Source organism: Schistocerca piceifrons, chromosome 7 (genome assembly GCF_021461385.2).
Source record: "Schistocerca piceifrons isolate TAMUIC-IGC-003096 chromosome 7, iqSchPice1.1, whole genome shotgun sequence".
Classification (NCBI taxonomy): Eukaryota; Metazoa; Arthropoda; class Insecta; order Orthoptera; family Acrididae; genus Schistocerca; species Schistocerca piceifrons.
In genome coordinates, this window is record NC_060144.1 from 185744818 (window position 1) to 185759982 (window position 15165).

Genomic DNA, 15165 nt, shown 5'->3' on the forward strand with positions numbered 1-15165 from the left:
CAATGACTGAATTTCCAGAATGAAATTTTCACTCTGCAGCGGAGTGTGCGCTGGTATGAAACTTCCTGGCAGATTAAAACTGTGTATGGGACCGAGACTCGAACTCGGGACCTTTGCCTTTCGCAGGCAGGTGCTCTATCATCTGAGCTACCCAAGCACGACTCACACCCTGTCCTCAGAGCTTTACATCTGCCAGTACCTTGTCTCCTACCTTCCAAACTTCACAGAAGCTCTCCTGCAAACCTTGCAGAACTAGCACTCCTGGAACAAAGGATAATGCGGTGACATGGCTTAGCCACAGCCTGGGGGATGTTTCCAGAATGAGATTTTCACTCTGCAGCGGAGTGTGCGCTGATATGAAACTTCCTGGCGCGCCGTGGGACGGTGCACGGCGTGTAGAGCGCCTTGCAGTCAGCTGCGCGAGTGCTGTGCGATACGGGAGCTGCTGGCGACTGAATTTTACGATGGCCGTCGCCAAGGCGAACGGCATAAAGTGCGCTGCTAGCGGCGCTAAAAGGAAACTGTGTCGCCTCACCGAGGCTTTTGGACGGTGGCACAAGCCCTGCTGCCGCTTCGCAGGCGCCAGGAAGACGGGTACGAATTTCCGATAAAGTGTCCACGGGCCCGGGCGCCGAATCCCCTTGGCTATCGCTGACAAAGTTCAGAGATCGCGAGTGAGAGATTTACGACCCAGAGTTGAGATACTTCCGATGATAAAAGTTATCTGAGACCCTGAAACACGTCATTCTGTTAGTCTGTCGCGCCTTTCATCCGACATGTAGCCGATTCGTCTTTACAAAGTGTACTGTATGAGGTCTACATCTACATCCATACTCCGCAAGCCACCTGACGGTGTGTGGCGGAGGGTAACTTCGGTACCTCTATCGGTTCTCCCTTCTATTCCAGTCTCCTATTGTTCGTGGAAAGAATGATTGTCGGTATGCCGCTGTGTGGGCTCTAATCTCTCTGATTTTATCCTCATGGTCTCTTCGCGAGATGTACGTAGGAGGGAGTAATATACTGCTTGACTCCACGGTGAAGGTATGTTCTTGAAACTTTAACAAAAGCCCGTACCGAGCTAATGAGCGTCTCTCCTGCAGAGTCTTCCACTGGAGTTTATCTATCATCTCCGTAACGCTTTCGCGATTACTAAATGATCCTGTAACGAAGCGCGCTGCCTCTCCGTTGGATCTTCTCTATCTCTTCTATCAACCCTATCTGGTATGGATCCCACACTGCTAAGCAGTATTCAAGCAGTGGGCGAACAAGCGTACTGTAACCTACTTCCTTTGTTTCCTGATTGCATTTCCTTAGGATTCTTCCAATGAATCTCAGTCTGGCATCTGCTTTACCGACGATGAACTTTATATGACCATGCCATTTTAAATCACTCCTAATGCCTACTCGCAGATAATTTATGGAATTAACTCCTTCCAGTTGCTGACCTGTTATATTATAGCTAAATGATAAGGGATCTTTCTTTTTATGTATTCACAGCACATTACCCTTGTCTACGTTGAGATTCAATTGCCATTCCCTGCACCATGCGTCAATTCGCTGCAGATCCTCCTGCATTTCAGTACAATTTTCCATTGTTACAACCTCTCGATATACCACAGCATCATCCGCAAAAAGCCTCAGTGAACTTCCGGTGTCATCCACAAGGTCATTTATGTATATTGTGACTAGCAACGATCCTACGACACACCTGAAATCACTCTTACTTCGGAAGACTTCTCTCCATTGAGAATGACATGCTGTGTTGTGTTCAAAACTTGCGGAACATTCGTGAATTTTCACCACTGGTGCGTTGGAGCGAAGGTTGGCATCCCTACACACGCCTGTGTTTAACGAGTAACTGCCGGGAGTTTCGTTGTTGTATGTCTGTTAGTTATTTTTGAATCCTGAATTTATTAGAACGCTGTGTGATACAGTTTGCAAATTTTGAGGGTAAAGGTAAAGAATCAACGCGTCTGCATTAAATTTTGCGTGAAACTCAAGAAAACCTTTCCAGAGACACATCACATGAAGCAGGAATGCTCCGGAGATGAGTACTTAAGCCGTACCAGACACACATCACATGAAGCAGGAATGCTCCGGAGATGAGTGCTTAAACCGTACTCGGTCTTAGGTTAATACGGTTTTAAATTGGCCGGACGGAAGTTCAAGATGTCCCTCGTTCACGACGCCTACAGACGATGCTCACGTCAGGAACGTCACCGAAATTCGTGCCACAGCGACAAACTGTTAATCGATGGTGCTGTCGGGACGGCCTACGAGAAAATGGGAGAAGGAAACCGCCTGAAATATGGCGAGACAATCCATGGCTCTTGCATCACGGTAACACACCCGCACATTCATCCCTATTGGTGCGTGACTATTGCAGAAAAACGAAATCAGTGTGATGTCTCAACCTCCGTACTCTCCAGACCTGGCCCCCGCAGACTCTCTTTGTTTACATTGTTGAAATCCCCGTTAAAAGGACGAAGATTTGCAACGATAGACCGGATAAAGGAATATTTGCAGACTGCGCTTCGCACGATCCAGCAAGAGGCGTACGAAGACTGCTTCCTGGAAATGGAAATGGCATTGGGGGCGGTTTATCAATTTTGTAGGAGAGTATTTCGAAGGAGACCATGCACAATAAGTAAAAAGTAAGCGTGGAAAAATATTGTGGACAAGGTTTCAGAATTTTCTAAACAGACCTCGTATAGACTGATTCTCAAAAGGAATGCATTAGAAAGGCTTGTACGGAAACTCCCCGGCTATGCATATGAGTTCCCCCGCAGGTAACTTAGTGTTCTATCGTCATAAAAACCTGTTTGCGCTTAGTTGTAAAAATACTCACCAAGAACATGTAAAACAGGCTGTAATATCATATATCCAGAAATTGCTACGTGTAACAGGAGTTTCCAACATGAACTGAATTCAGTGCTTGGTTGTACAAATTACATTTCGCTCGTATTATGCGTTACCCACTAGAATTATGCAAAGTAGGCTACCTTGCGTACATTTTCGTAGCCCAAATCGGCAATTATAGTGAAACACCTCAAAATGACCTTTCTCAAAAGAATGAAGAATTTTATAATTCCAATTCACATTTTTATCATTAATTGCATCCTAACTTGTTCATACGCCTGATTGTGTTCTGGCCTTCTCTCATTCTGTTTCGTTAGTGGCAAAGTTAGTGAAGTTACAAGCTATCTAGTACCAAATTGTATGTACTGTGTCGAACCACAGACCATAAAATGTTATCAACTCTGTAAGTTTAATTTGGTGTCCCCAATATTATATGGAGAGTCATCATGGATATAGGAATTAGTGACCAAAAGGTCTTTGTAGCAGAACTGAGTACCGTAACAACCAAATCCACCAAAAATAAACACAAAATATATCCGTTTAGAAACAAGGTAAAAATAAATTTAATGTCTTTCTTTGAGTGAGTTTCCACTCCTTCCAGTCGCACTAGGTTAGCTTTGACCAAACGTGATTTAAATTCAAGGAAAATAGCATCGACGGCAGTCGAGTGATATATACCAAATGAATTAATAAGATATGGTACTGATCCCCGATGGTACACAAAACAGGTCAGAACACTTGCAAAAGCAACGAAAAAGGAGCATGCCAAATTTAAAAGAACGCAGAAATCCCCAAGACTGGCGAAGTTTTACAGAAACTTGAAATTTAGCATGATCTTGAATGTAACAAAAGTTTTCACAACGAAACTCGTCTCGAAATCTGGCAGAAGATCACTAAAGAGATTCTGGTCGTATGTAAAGTACACCACGAAAAGACACAGTGCGACCAAAGCAGATTTACTGAACACAATTTTCCGAAATTATTTCACCACAGAAGACGACGTAAATATTGCACAACTCAAGAACAATTGCCAACATGAGTAGCTTACACACAGATATCCTCAGTGTAGGGAAGCAACTTAAATTACTTCATAAAGGCAAGGTCTCCAGTCCATATTGTGTACTAGTTAGGTTCCTCACAAAGTATGCTGATACAATAACTCGATACTTAGCAGTCATATACAACAGCTCCCTAGTCCCTACCTAAAGATTGGGAAGTTGAATAGGTCGTACCAGGACTCAAGACTAGTAATAGGAGTAATCCGCTGAGAATACAGACCCATACCACTAACGTCGATTCGCAGTAGGATTTTAGAACATATACTGTGTTCTAAAATTATGAATTACATCTAAGAAAACAATTCATTGACAAACAGCCAACACCGAATCAGAAAATATCGTTGCTGTGAAGCACAACTAGCTCTTTATTCTGACGAATTATTGAGTTCTATGACGGGGGATGATAAACTGATTCCATATTTTTAGGTTTCTGGAAGGCTTCTGACTCCGTTCCTGACAAGCGGTTTCTGATCAAATTGCGTGATTACGGAATATCGCCTCAGTTGTGCTACTGGATTCGTGGTTTCCTGTCATTTAGAGGTCACATTTCACAGTAATTGATGAAAAGTCATTGAGTAAAACAGAAGTAATATCTGGCGTCCCACGAGGAAGTGTTAAAGGCCCTCTTCTGTTACTAGGTTCAAATGGCACTGAGCACTATGGGACTTGACTGCTGAGGTCATCAGTCTCCTAGAACTTAGAACTACTTAAACATAACTAACCTAAGGACATCACACACAGCCATGCCCGAGGCAGGATTCGAATCGGCGACCGAAGCGGTCACGCGGTTCCAGACTGTAGCACCTAGAGCCGCACGGCCACACCGGCCGGCTCTTCTGTTACTGATCTACATAAACGACTCAGGAGATAATCTGAGGTTATTTGCAGATTATGCTGTCTTTTGCCGTTTTGTAAAGTCATGACATTATCAAAACCATTTACAAAATGTCTTGGACACGACATGCATAGGGGCGAAAAGTGGCAATTCACTATAAATAATGAAATGTGTGAAGTCATCCACATGGCTACTAAAAGGCATCCGCCAAATTTCGGTTACGGGATAAGTCGCACAAATCTAAAGGCTCTGAATTCAACTAAGTACTTAGGGATTACAATTACGAATAACTTAAAACTGGAACGACCACATAGATAATATTGTGGGTAAAGCGAACCAAAGACTGCGATTTGTTAGTGGAACACTTAGAAAATGCAAAAGATTTACTAAAGAGACGGCTGACACTACTCTTGTTCGTCGTACTCTGCAGTATTGCAGTAGTGGGATCTGCATCAGATATAATTGACGCAGGACATCGGAAAAGTTCAAAGGAGATCAGCTCGTTTTGTATTATCGCGAAACAGCGGTAAGAATGCCACGGAAATGATTCACGAATTGGGGTGGTAATGATTAAAACAAATGCGTTTCTCGTTGCGGCAGGATCTTCTCGTGAAACTTCAATCACAAACTTTCTCATCAAAGAAAATACTAATTAGTGCCCACCTACATACGAAGGAATGATCATGATAACATAATAAGAGAAATAAGAGCCTGCACAGAAAGACTTAAGTGTTCGTTTTTCTGGCGCGCTGTAGTGTGTGGAATGGTAGAGAAAAGTTTGAAGCTAGTTACATGATCCTTATGCCAGGAACTTAATTGTGAATTGTAGAGTACTGACATGGATGCAGATGTAGACTTTTGGTGCGTCGGGTGAATTTAATGGGGTTCTCTCATTATTGAAAAAGGCTATATACCTGCTTCATCCACATCAGATAGGTCATTTTGCGGAAGAGCAATACTGAATTCTTGGATGTCAGTCAGAGAACGATGGTTCCTCTTTCAGTGTTGTGTAAATGAGTAACGCAGTGATATGCTAAGAATCGGCTACATGCGGGGGAAAATTATGATCAGTGTGACTTGGTATCTTATTTTGCAGAAAAGCTTAACCATGACGTTTTGTAATCAATAATATTAGCATCGGTAATAAATAGCAACAAGTAAAGTATCCTAGGTTGTCGTTTAATTCACATCACGCTCCTGTACCTCTCTACCGATGAGCTAGTGCAATCAGAAGTCGAAGTGAATAGAAGTGCGACCAGACTGAGGCATTTCCACCTACAGAAATCCAAAGACAGAAAATGAGACTACTTTCGAAGTTAATTCAGTAATCTTGTGACACATTTCTGTTCAGAGTTTCATTGGCAGCAAACGACTTGGCTTCGCAGTTGTTGTTGCATCCGACATTGCTCTGTGAGCAGCCTGAGAACCGGTCGCGTTCCACACCGATGACATCATTGGCACAAACAAATGGCCCACGCTGATTGGAGGGTATAAATGGGCATGGATCTGCGAGATTTCCCGGACGACTCGGGGAGCAGGTGGCAGTAGACACTCGGCGCTTTTGAGGCAGGATTCCTGAACTCCCGCCTTTACCGGACCTCACTCAAGGTGACAGCGACTATCACACTTATCAGATCGTAAGGCCAGGCTGTTAAAGTTCCCAGCGAGGACGTGAAGTTCACCTTGACAGCCTCGCTCTCAATTAAAAGGACAGCATCGTCCTTGTAAAGAAACCTACTAAATTTGGGGCCGACTAACGACGCTGGATTTATATATGACGGTAGTATCTGTTCCCGAAAGAACAGTTACCGTTGATGACCATGCATCTTTTGGTACAATGAAATGATAATTCAATGGACACTCTAGCTGCAAAGAGGTGTTGATATACTTCATTAGGGACATGTTGAAAATGTGTGCCCCGACCGGGACTCGAACCCGGGGTCTCCTGCTTACATGGTAGACGCTCTATCCATCTGAGCCACCGAGGGCACAGAGGATAGCGCGCCTGCAGGGAGTTATCCTCGCACGCTCCCCATGAGACCCACATTCCCAACATGTCCACACCACTACATTCGCAGTGCGCCTAATAGATGGGGAGCGTGCAAGGGATCAGTTCCTGCAGGCGCACTATCCTCTGTGCCCTCGGTGGCTCAGATGGATAGAGCGTCTACCATGTAAACAGGAGACCCCGGGTTCGAGTCCCGGTCGGGGCACTGATTTTCAACATGTCCCCAATGACGTATATCAACGCCTCTTTGCAGCTAGGGTGTCCATTTAATTATCATTTAATTATCATTTTATTCTAGCAAAGCTGCATGGTCATCAACGGTAACTGTTCTTTCGGGAACTGATACTACCGTCATATATAGTCAAAATATGGCTTCCCGGCTATTGACCTTCTTGTGCGAACGCACATGATATGCCCGAACTCGTACGGGACTTGGTAGATTAATCTGCCACGAGTAATGAGTATGGTGGGCAAACATCTATTGGGCGCACTACGAATGTAGTGGTGTGGACATGTTGGGAATCTGGGTCTCACGGGGAGCGTGCAAGGGATAAGTCCCTGCAGGCGCACTATCCTCTGTGCCCTCGGTGGCTCAGATGGATAGAGAGTCTGCCATGTAAGCAGGAGATCCCGGTCGGGGCACACAGTTTCAACATGCCCCCAATGAAGTATATCAACGCCTCTTTGCAGCTAGGGTGTCCATTTAATTATCATTTCATGACGCTGGATTTAGCTGAGTGAGGAAGAGTGACTCTCTGTCAATCTACGTGCACATCAAAATTTCGCAAATCACCTTAGTGTATGACGAAAAGTACTTCGCGTACCACTGTAACATCCCACCTTGCTGCTCCCGTTACGAATGATGTGCAGGAAAAACTACTGATGGAAAGCATTCGTATGAGACGTAATCTCTACAGTTTTACTTACATCGTCTTATCGTGATATACTTACCGGACGAAGCAATATGCTGTTTGATTCTTCTCGGAATTTCAATAGTAAATCACACTGTTATGCACAATGCCTCTCTTGCAGCGTTTGTATGACGCTGGTATATACAGGGTATACCAGGAGGAATAGTATTCAGGAATATAACAAGAACGATCGAAACAAAGTGTCTGCTGAACGTAGTCTCTAAAACCTATATCTTAAGAGCTGTGAGCACTTCACCATCTTGGATACTACGAAACAAATCTCTTCTACTGAGAGCTTATTGATTTCCATATTTTATGAGATGATACTATGGACCAAAACAAGAAAAAGAGACTTAGTAAACATGGGGTTTAAAGTGCATGTATTAAGGCTATAAGTGCTTCTTCAGTAGAAGACGTGTGTTTCACAGCGAATTTGAAAAAGTGTTCATAGTTCTGTCAACATACGCAAAGCAAAGAGCTTACAGTAAAATATAGCTGTTTCACGGCCTCGAAGATGTAGTGCTCATAGCTCTTAAGGTATGCGTTTTAGGGCTCTCGTTTACTATGTAAGTCGACTGCTTCTGTGTTGGCAGCGCTGTGTAGCGTTTTGCATTGGATTTCTGACTGCGCTTTCTTTGTACGAGACTCTGTGGCTGGTTGGACTCTTTGTTGGAAATTAATCGCCAGTAGTGTTGGGCAGTTGGAAGTTAGGCGGCAGCAGTGATGGAAGTACTGGTGGGCAGTTGGAGGTGAACAGCCAGCAGTGATGGATGTTCGATACGAGAAGTTAGCATTGATGGAGGGTAGAGATTGAAGTGTTAGCGTAGGCTAACGATCTGTACATGTTCGACTTGAAGATTGAATATTATTCATGATTCTATACCTTTGTATTAGATGTCAATGACGATTTGAACTGGATGTCACATTATTAAGGTAAAAAAATACATTATTTGCTTTGCAACAAAATATTTACTTTCCTAACCTCATGCCTATTAGTAGTTAGTGGCTTTAGTAGTTAGAATCTTTTATTTAACTGGCAGTATTGACGCTCGCTGTATTTCAGTAGTTCGCGTAATGAAGATGTTTGTGAGGTAAGTGCTTAACGAAATGTATAGGTTATTGTTAAGATTTCTTTTTAGTCAGGGCCATTCTTTAGAATTAATTATTTGAAGCCAGATTGTAATTTTTTTGAGCAGTCAGATTGCGCTGCGCTGGAATATTGTGGGTCGGTGTTGACATAAGAAAAAGTAAAGAGAAAGTATGCTCAGTACGTTTAGTTTTATTCAGCTGTTTCAGAATCAAATAACGTAGAAGTTTATCTTCTCAGTCATACTGCAATTTAAGTACAGACACCCACATTTAAATAGGGAAGTTTCAACTAGGCGTTTTTCCTTCGTATGATCGGTCCTGTCATACCCATCGGTACTAACCTTTCGTCTTGGGACCCCCGGAATTGTGAACGGTTATGATTCTAAAACACTCCGTTGAAGTACGCCCGAACCAAATTTTACGTCTCTTAAGGACGACATGCTTTGTAGTTGCTAGTAACTCTTCTCTCCAGCGACAAAACTAGTTTAATATTTCAAACGCTAGTATTTTGTTCACCAGGCGATAGTATGGAATTGTATCGAAAACCGTCCGGAAGTCAATGGACGAGGCATGAACATAGCCGCCGCTATCTGCTGCCTTCTGGGCGACGTGGATGAGCAGATTAAAGTGGATCTCTCTGGCATTCCAGCTTTATCACGGAGCGAATCTCTCTGGACTTCTGTAATTGTTTTCTCCATTGTGCAAACGCATTTTAGATAATGATATTTTCTCGCTTGTGTATGAAGAACCGTCACCTCCTCGTGACATGAATGTCCTTCTTTCATGTCGGGGCTTCAGGACCATTTTATTGCACCTTTGGGAAAGGTTTGTATCATCAGCTGCGATGCGTAAGCCTGTACCCAACACTTTTGCTCCAAAAGATTGTTCTACAAGGGGCATTCAGCAAGTAAAGTCACACTTTTTTCTGAAAGCAGATTAGTTTTACTCAGGATTCCAATTCACTTTATTATTCCCCACTCTTTCGACTGCAAAACCCTACTTTTCAACATAATCTCTGTTCAATGTGACGGCCTTTCCTCACCTTTCCTCACCGGGGACCTAGAAACGACGGAGAGGCTCCGTCCCAGCCGCAGTGGTCCACAAGCACACGACGACTACCGCAGTCCACTTCACTCCTCCTCCGCCGCCCCGCACCGAAAGCAGGGTTATTGTGCGGTTCGGCCCCCGGTGTAACCCCCCCCTCCCCCCCCCCCCCCCCAAGGGAACGTCTCACACCAGACGAGTGTAACCCCTACGTTTGCGTGGTAGAGTAATGGTGGTGTACGCGTACGTGGAGAACTTGTTTGCGCAGCAATCGCCGACATAGTTTAGCTGAGGCGGAATAAGGGGAACCAGCCCGCATTCGCCGTGGCAGATGGAAAACCGCCTAAAAGCCATCCACAGACTGGCCGGCTCACAGGACCTCGACACAAATCCGCCGGGCGGATTCGTGCCGGGAATCGGCGCTCCTTCCCGCCCGGAAAGCCGTGCGTTAGACTGCAAGGCCAACCGAGCGGGCTCTTTTCCTCATCTTACTCGGAAGAGCTGATCACTCGCATGGTACCATTCCACTTATCGACGTCGGAACCAATGTCTTGCTGCATTAATAACCTCCCCATTATTGCCATACTACTTCCCGTGGAGTGCCTCCTTCATTGGATCAAACAGAGGGACGTCGAAAGGTGAGAGAGATCCGGGCTGTAGGGTAGATGAGGGAGAACAGTCCAATGAATTTTTATTGGCTCCACTCTGGTGTGCACCCTCGTTTGAGGCCTTGCCTTATCACGGAGAACAAGTTAGTTTGCATTTTGGTGCCGAAGAACACGCAGAAGTCGTTTCTTCAGTTTCCTGAGGGTAACACATTACACTTCAGATTTGATCGTCGCACCACGAGGAACGACATCAAGCACAATAACCCCTACAGAATCCCAGAAGACCCCACTCCATGAATTGTTGCTTTGTTTCCAGTTCGAAGCGATGAACTTACGTTGCATCGCCGTGACGATGTTCGACAACAAACTGTCACGATCAGCTCGTAACATGTAAGCACCTCCGCACGGATACACTACTGGCCATTAAAATTGCTACACCACGAAGATGACGTGCTACAGACGCGAAATTTAACCGACAGGAAGAATATGCTGTGGTATGCAAATGATTAGCTTTTCAGAGCATTCATACGAGGTTGGCGCCGGTGGCGACACCTACAACGTGCTGACATGAGGAATGTTTGCAACCGATTTCTCATACACAAACAGCAGTTGACCGGAGTTGTCTGGTGAAACGTTTTTGTGTAAGGAGGAGAAATCTGTACCATCACGTTTCCGACTTTGATAAAGGTCGGATTGTAGCATATCGCGATTGCGGTTTATCGTATCGCGACATTTGCTGCTTGCGTTGGTCGAGATCCAATGACTGTTAGCAGAATATGGAATCCATGGGTTCAGGAGGCTAATAAGGAACGCCGTGCTGGATCCCAACGGCCTCATATCACTAGCAGTCGAGACGACAGGCATCTTATCCGCATGGGATTAATGGATCGTGCAGCCACGTCTCGATCCCTGAGTCAACAGATGGGGACGTTTGCAAGACAACAACCATCTGCACGAACTGTTCGACGACGTTTGCAGCAGCACGGACTATCAGCTCGGAAACCATGGCTGAGGTTACCCTTGACGCTGCATCACAGACAGGAGCGCCTGCGATGGTGTACTCAACGACGAACCTGGGTGCACGAATGTCAAAACGTCATTTTTTCGGATGAATCCAAGTTCTGTTTATAGCATCATTATGGTCCCATCCGTGTTTGGCGACATCTCGGTGAACGCACATTGGAAGCGTGTATTCGTCATCGCCATACTGGCGTATCACTCGCCGTGATGGCATGGGGTGCCATTGGTTACACGTCTCGGTCACCTCTTGTTCGCATTGACGGCACTTTGAATAGTGGACGTTACATTTCAGATGTGTTACGACCCGTGGCTCTACCCTTCATTCGATCACTGCGAAACCCTACATTTCAGCAGGATAATGCACGACCGCATGTTGCAGGTCCTGTACGGTACTTTTTGGATACATAAAATGTTCGACTGCTGCCCTGGCCAGCACATTCTCCAGATCTCTCACCAACTGAAAACTTCTGGTCAATGGTGGCCAACCAACTGGCTCGTCACAATACGCCAGTCACTAATATTGATGAACTGTGGTATCGTGTTGAAGCTGAATGGGCAGCTGTACCTGTAGACGCCATCCAAGCTCTGTTTGACTCAATGCCCAGGCGTATTAAGGCAGTTATTCCGGCCAGAGGTGGTTGTTCTGGGTACTGATTTCTCAGGATCTGTGCACCTAAATTGCGTGAAAATGTAATCACATGTCAGTTCCAGTATAATATATTTGTCCAATGAATACCCGTTTATCATCTGCATTTGTTCTTGGTGTAGCAATTTTAGTGGCCAGTAGTGTAGTTCTTCCTTGCTCCTCGTTACAATCTTCTGTTAGACGCCGAGGAAGCCAGCGGGCACACACCTTCGAGTACATCAGCTGGTGGACGAGTGTGTCAGTACTGCCAGCAGAAAATGGTTCAAATGGCTCTGAGCACTATGGGACTCAACTGCTGAGGTCATTAGTCCCCTAGAACTTAGAACTAGTTAAACCTAACTAACCTAAGGACATCACACACATCCATGCCCGAGGCAGGATTCGAACCTGCGACCGTAGCGACTGCCAGCAGACACATCCAGCTGAGCAGCGATGTATTTGATTGTGATTTGTCGAGAACCTCGAATGAAAGTGTCCGCTCGTTCCAACATTGCAGGAGTCACAGCTGTGCGCAAGCTGCCAGAATTCGGGATATCGGAGAGGTTTGCGCGAGCTTTTTGCGATGATTGTGTGGTTCGTTCACTGCGAGCTCTCCTTACACATTGTGCAAGCGACTATGAACACCTCAGATGCTCTGCTAAAAGAAACTCAATGTAAGGTCTCTTTTTGGAACGCAGCTCCGTTAAAGCTGCCATTCTGAAGGCCACGTATAGTACCACCACCTATCGAAACTTCGTGAAACTATAGGGGCTGAAGCCGGAATATTCCACGATGTCCCACAACAAATATCGCGTTGTTTGTGGACGATACAACGTTAATTTTGTGAGGAAAAAGATAATTATGAATTTTGCTATTATAAATGATTATTCAAAGAGTGTGAAATCCTATCTGTGGCGGAGGATGTGAAAACCGCCACAGAAGAAACGATATGTAATTAAAAATGACAGACTGTACAAGAATTAGTTAAGATATAAATAGGCAATATATTGTAATAGAATCGCTTGTCTTCTGCACGGACTGAATGGGAGAGGAACCCATGACGTTGCATTAGGCTCTTAGGTAGTCTTCATTTGTCATAAGTCGATGATCGACGCCATTTGTAGCTGAGATTATAAAAGGTGTGTGAAGATTTTAATTGTTTCTGTTAAAATATATTTATGTAGTAAAATCTGTTTTTCACGATTACTGCAAAGTTCGCACCGGACATTACCCATTTTATTTAAGAAATTTCAGCATTTTATTGGATATCGGTGGCGGCGCGGAGCTGCGCCGCGAGCGAGCAGTCTGCAGCGGCAGACTTAAATATACGATCGCAATAACGACCTCATCCTAAAAAGGGTACAGGTAGAGGTGAAGGAAAATAATAAAGTGTTTCTTTTCACAGCATTCCAGACGCAGAATAAAAGGAGGTAGTAGATTTTATCTTGTGCATTCACAGGTGGATACAAGCTGCAGCTTTTGTAAATTTTCTTTCAAAAAAGTGATAAATTCCAAACACATCGTAAAGTGTATTTAAAAGTGGATAATTTTCATGAGAGCTTAGCAATACAAAAAAAGAAAACATTTTCATATAGTAAAGATAGTCTTATGCTTCAAGCTAGTCGGGGTATATCTAGTTAAACAAAAATCCACTGCTAGATAAAAATGTTCGCTAAGTTCGATGGACAATAATATTTTCATTCTTGCACAAACAGCGTTAGTACTTGAATAAAAGTAAAACTTGAATCATTATTTTGGAATATTCAAAGAAAAACATTTTTATTAATCTTCAACAGAATATTTCATACGTAAAGTAATAATCAGATGAAAAATTTATTGCAACCTTTCATTTCTCATGTCCCTCCATGTATATGTTCTACGTCTACATCCATACTCCGCAAGCCACCTGACGGTGTGTGGTAGAGGGTACCTTGAGTACCTCTATCGGTTCTCCCTTCTATTCCAGTCTCGTATTGTTCGTGGAAAGAAGGATTGTCGGTATGCCTCTGTGTGGGCTCTAATCTCTCTGATTTTATCCTGACGGTCTCTTCGCGAGATAATACGTAGGAGGGAGCAATATACTGCTTGACTCCTCGGTGAAGGTATGTTCTCGAAACTTCAACAAAAGCCCGTACCGAGCTACTGAGCGTCTCTCCTACAGAGTCTTCACTGGAGTTTATCTATCATCTCCGTAACGCTTTCGCGATAACTAAATGATCCTATAACGAAGCGCGCTGCTCTCCGTTGGATTTCCTCTATCTCTTCTGTCAACCCTATCTGGTACGGATCCCACACTGTGAGCAGTATTCAAGCAGTGGGCGAACAAGCGTACTGTAACCTACTTCCTTTGTTTTCGGATTGCATTTCCTTAGGATTCTTCCAGTGAATCTGTCTGGCATCTGCTTTGCCGACGATCAACTTTATATGATCATTCCATTTCAAATCACTCCTAATGCGTACTCCCAGATAATTTATAGAATTAACTGCTTCCATTTGCTGGCCTGCTATATTGTAGCTAAATGATTAGGGATCTTTCTTTCTATGTATTCGCAGCACATTACACTTGTCTACATTGAGATTCAATTGCCATTCCCTGCACCATGCGTCAATTCGCTGCAGATCCTCCTCCATTTCAGTACATTGTTACAACCTCTCGATATACCACAGCATCATCCGCAAAAAGCCTCAGTGAACTTCCGATGTCATCCACAAAGTCATATATGTATATTGTGAATAGCAACGGTCCTACGACACTCCCCTGCGGCATACCTGAAGTCACTCTTACTTCGGAGGAATTCTCTCCATGTGAAACCTTCCCGTCTCCTCTATATCTCTTCTGTTATTGATAACGTTCCTTTTACAACAAACTATGCAGCCTTTTCTTAGGATTTCTATCTCTTGCTTAATAATAACAATTGAAATCTTCCCTTTGAAATTTATTCTCTTTATCTTCGCATACAAATTTAATTGTTGCATATTAAAAGTGATTTTCTGATTATTTCGACGAAACATAGAATGTGTCGTCGTCGTTGTGGCCCTCAGTCGTTATCTACAATAACCCAAAACTGTTCCTTACCTTTTTTACTATTACTGGATCGCCATCTGACT

The 15165-nt window shown here is 44.1% G+C and overlaps 1 protein-coding gene and 1 non-coding gene across 2 annotated transcripts in view; one reads left to right on the forward strand and one right to left on the reverse strand.

Moving 5' to 3' along the window:
* The window catches only part of LOC124805539 (protein goliath), a 663220-nt gene that overhangs the window by 301340 nt on the left and 346715 nt on the right, over positions 1-15165 (forward strand). The window lies entirely within an intron of this gene.
* On the reverse strand, positions 6667-6741 carry Trnat-ugu. The gene has a single exon. It is a non-coding gene; the product is annotated as a tRNA-Thr (tRNA).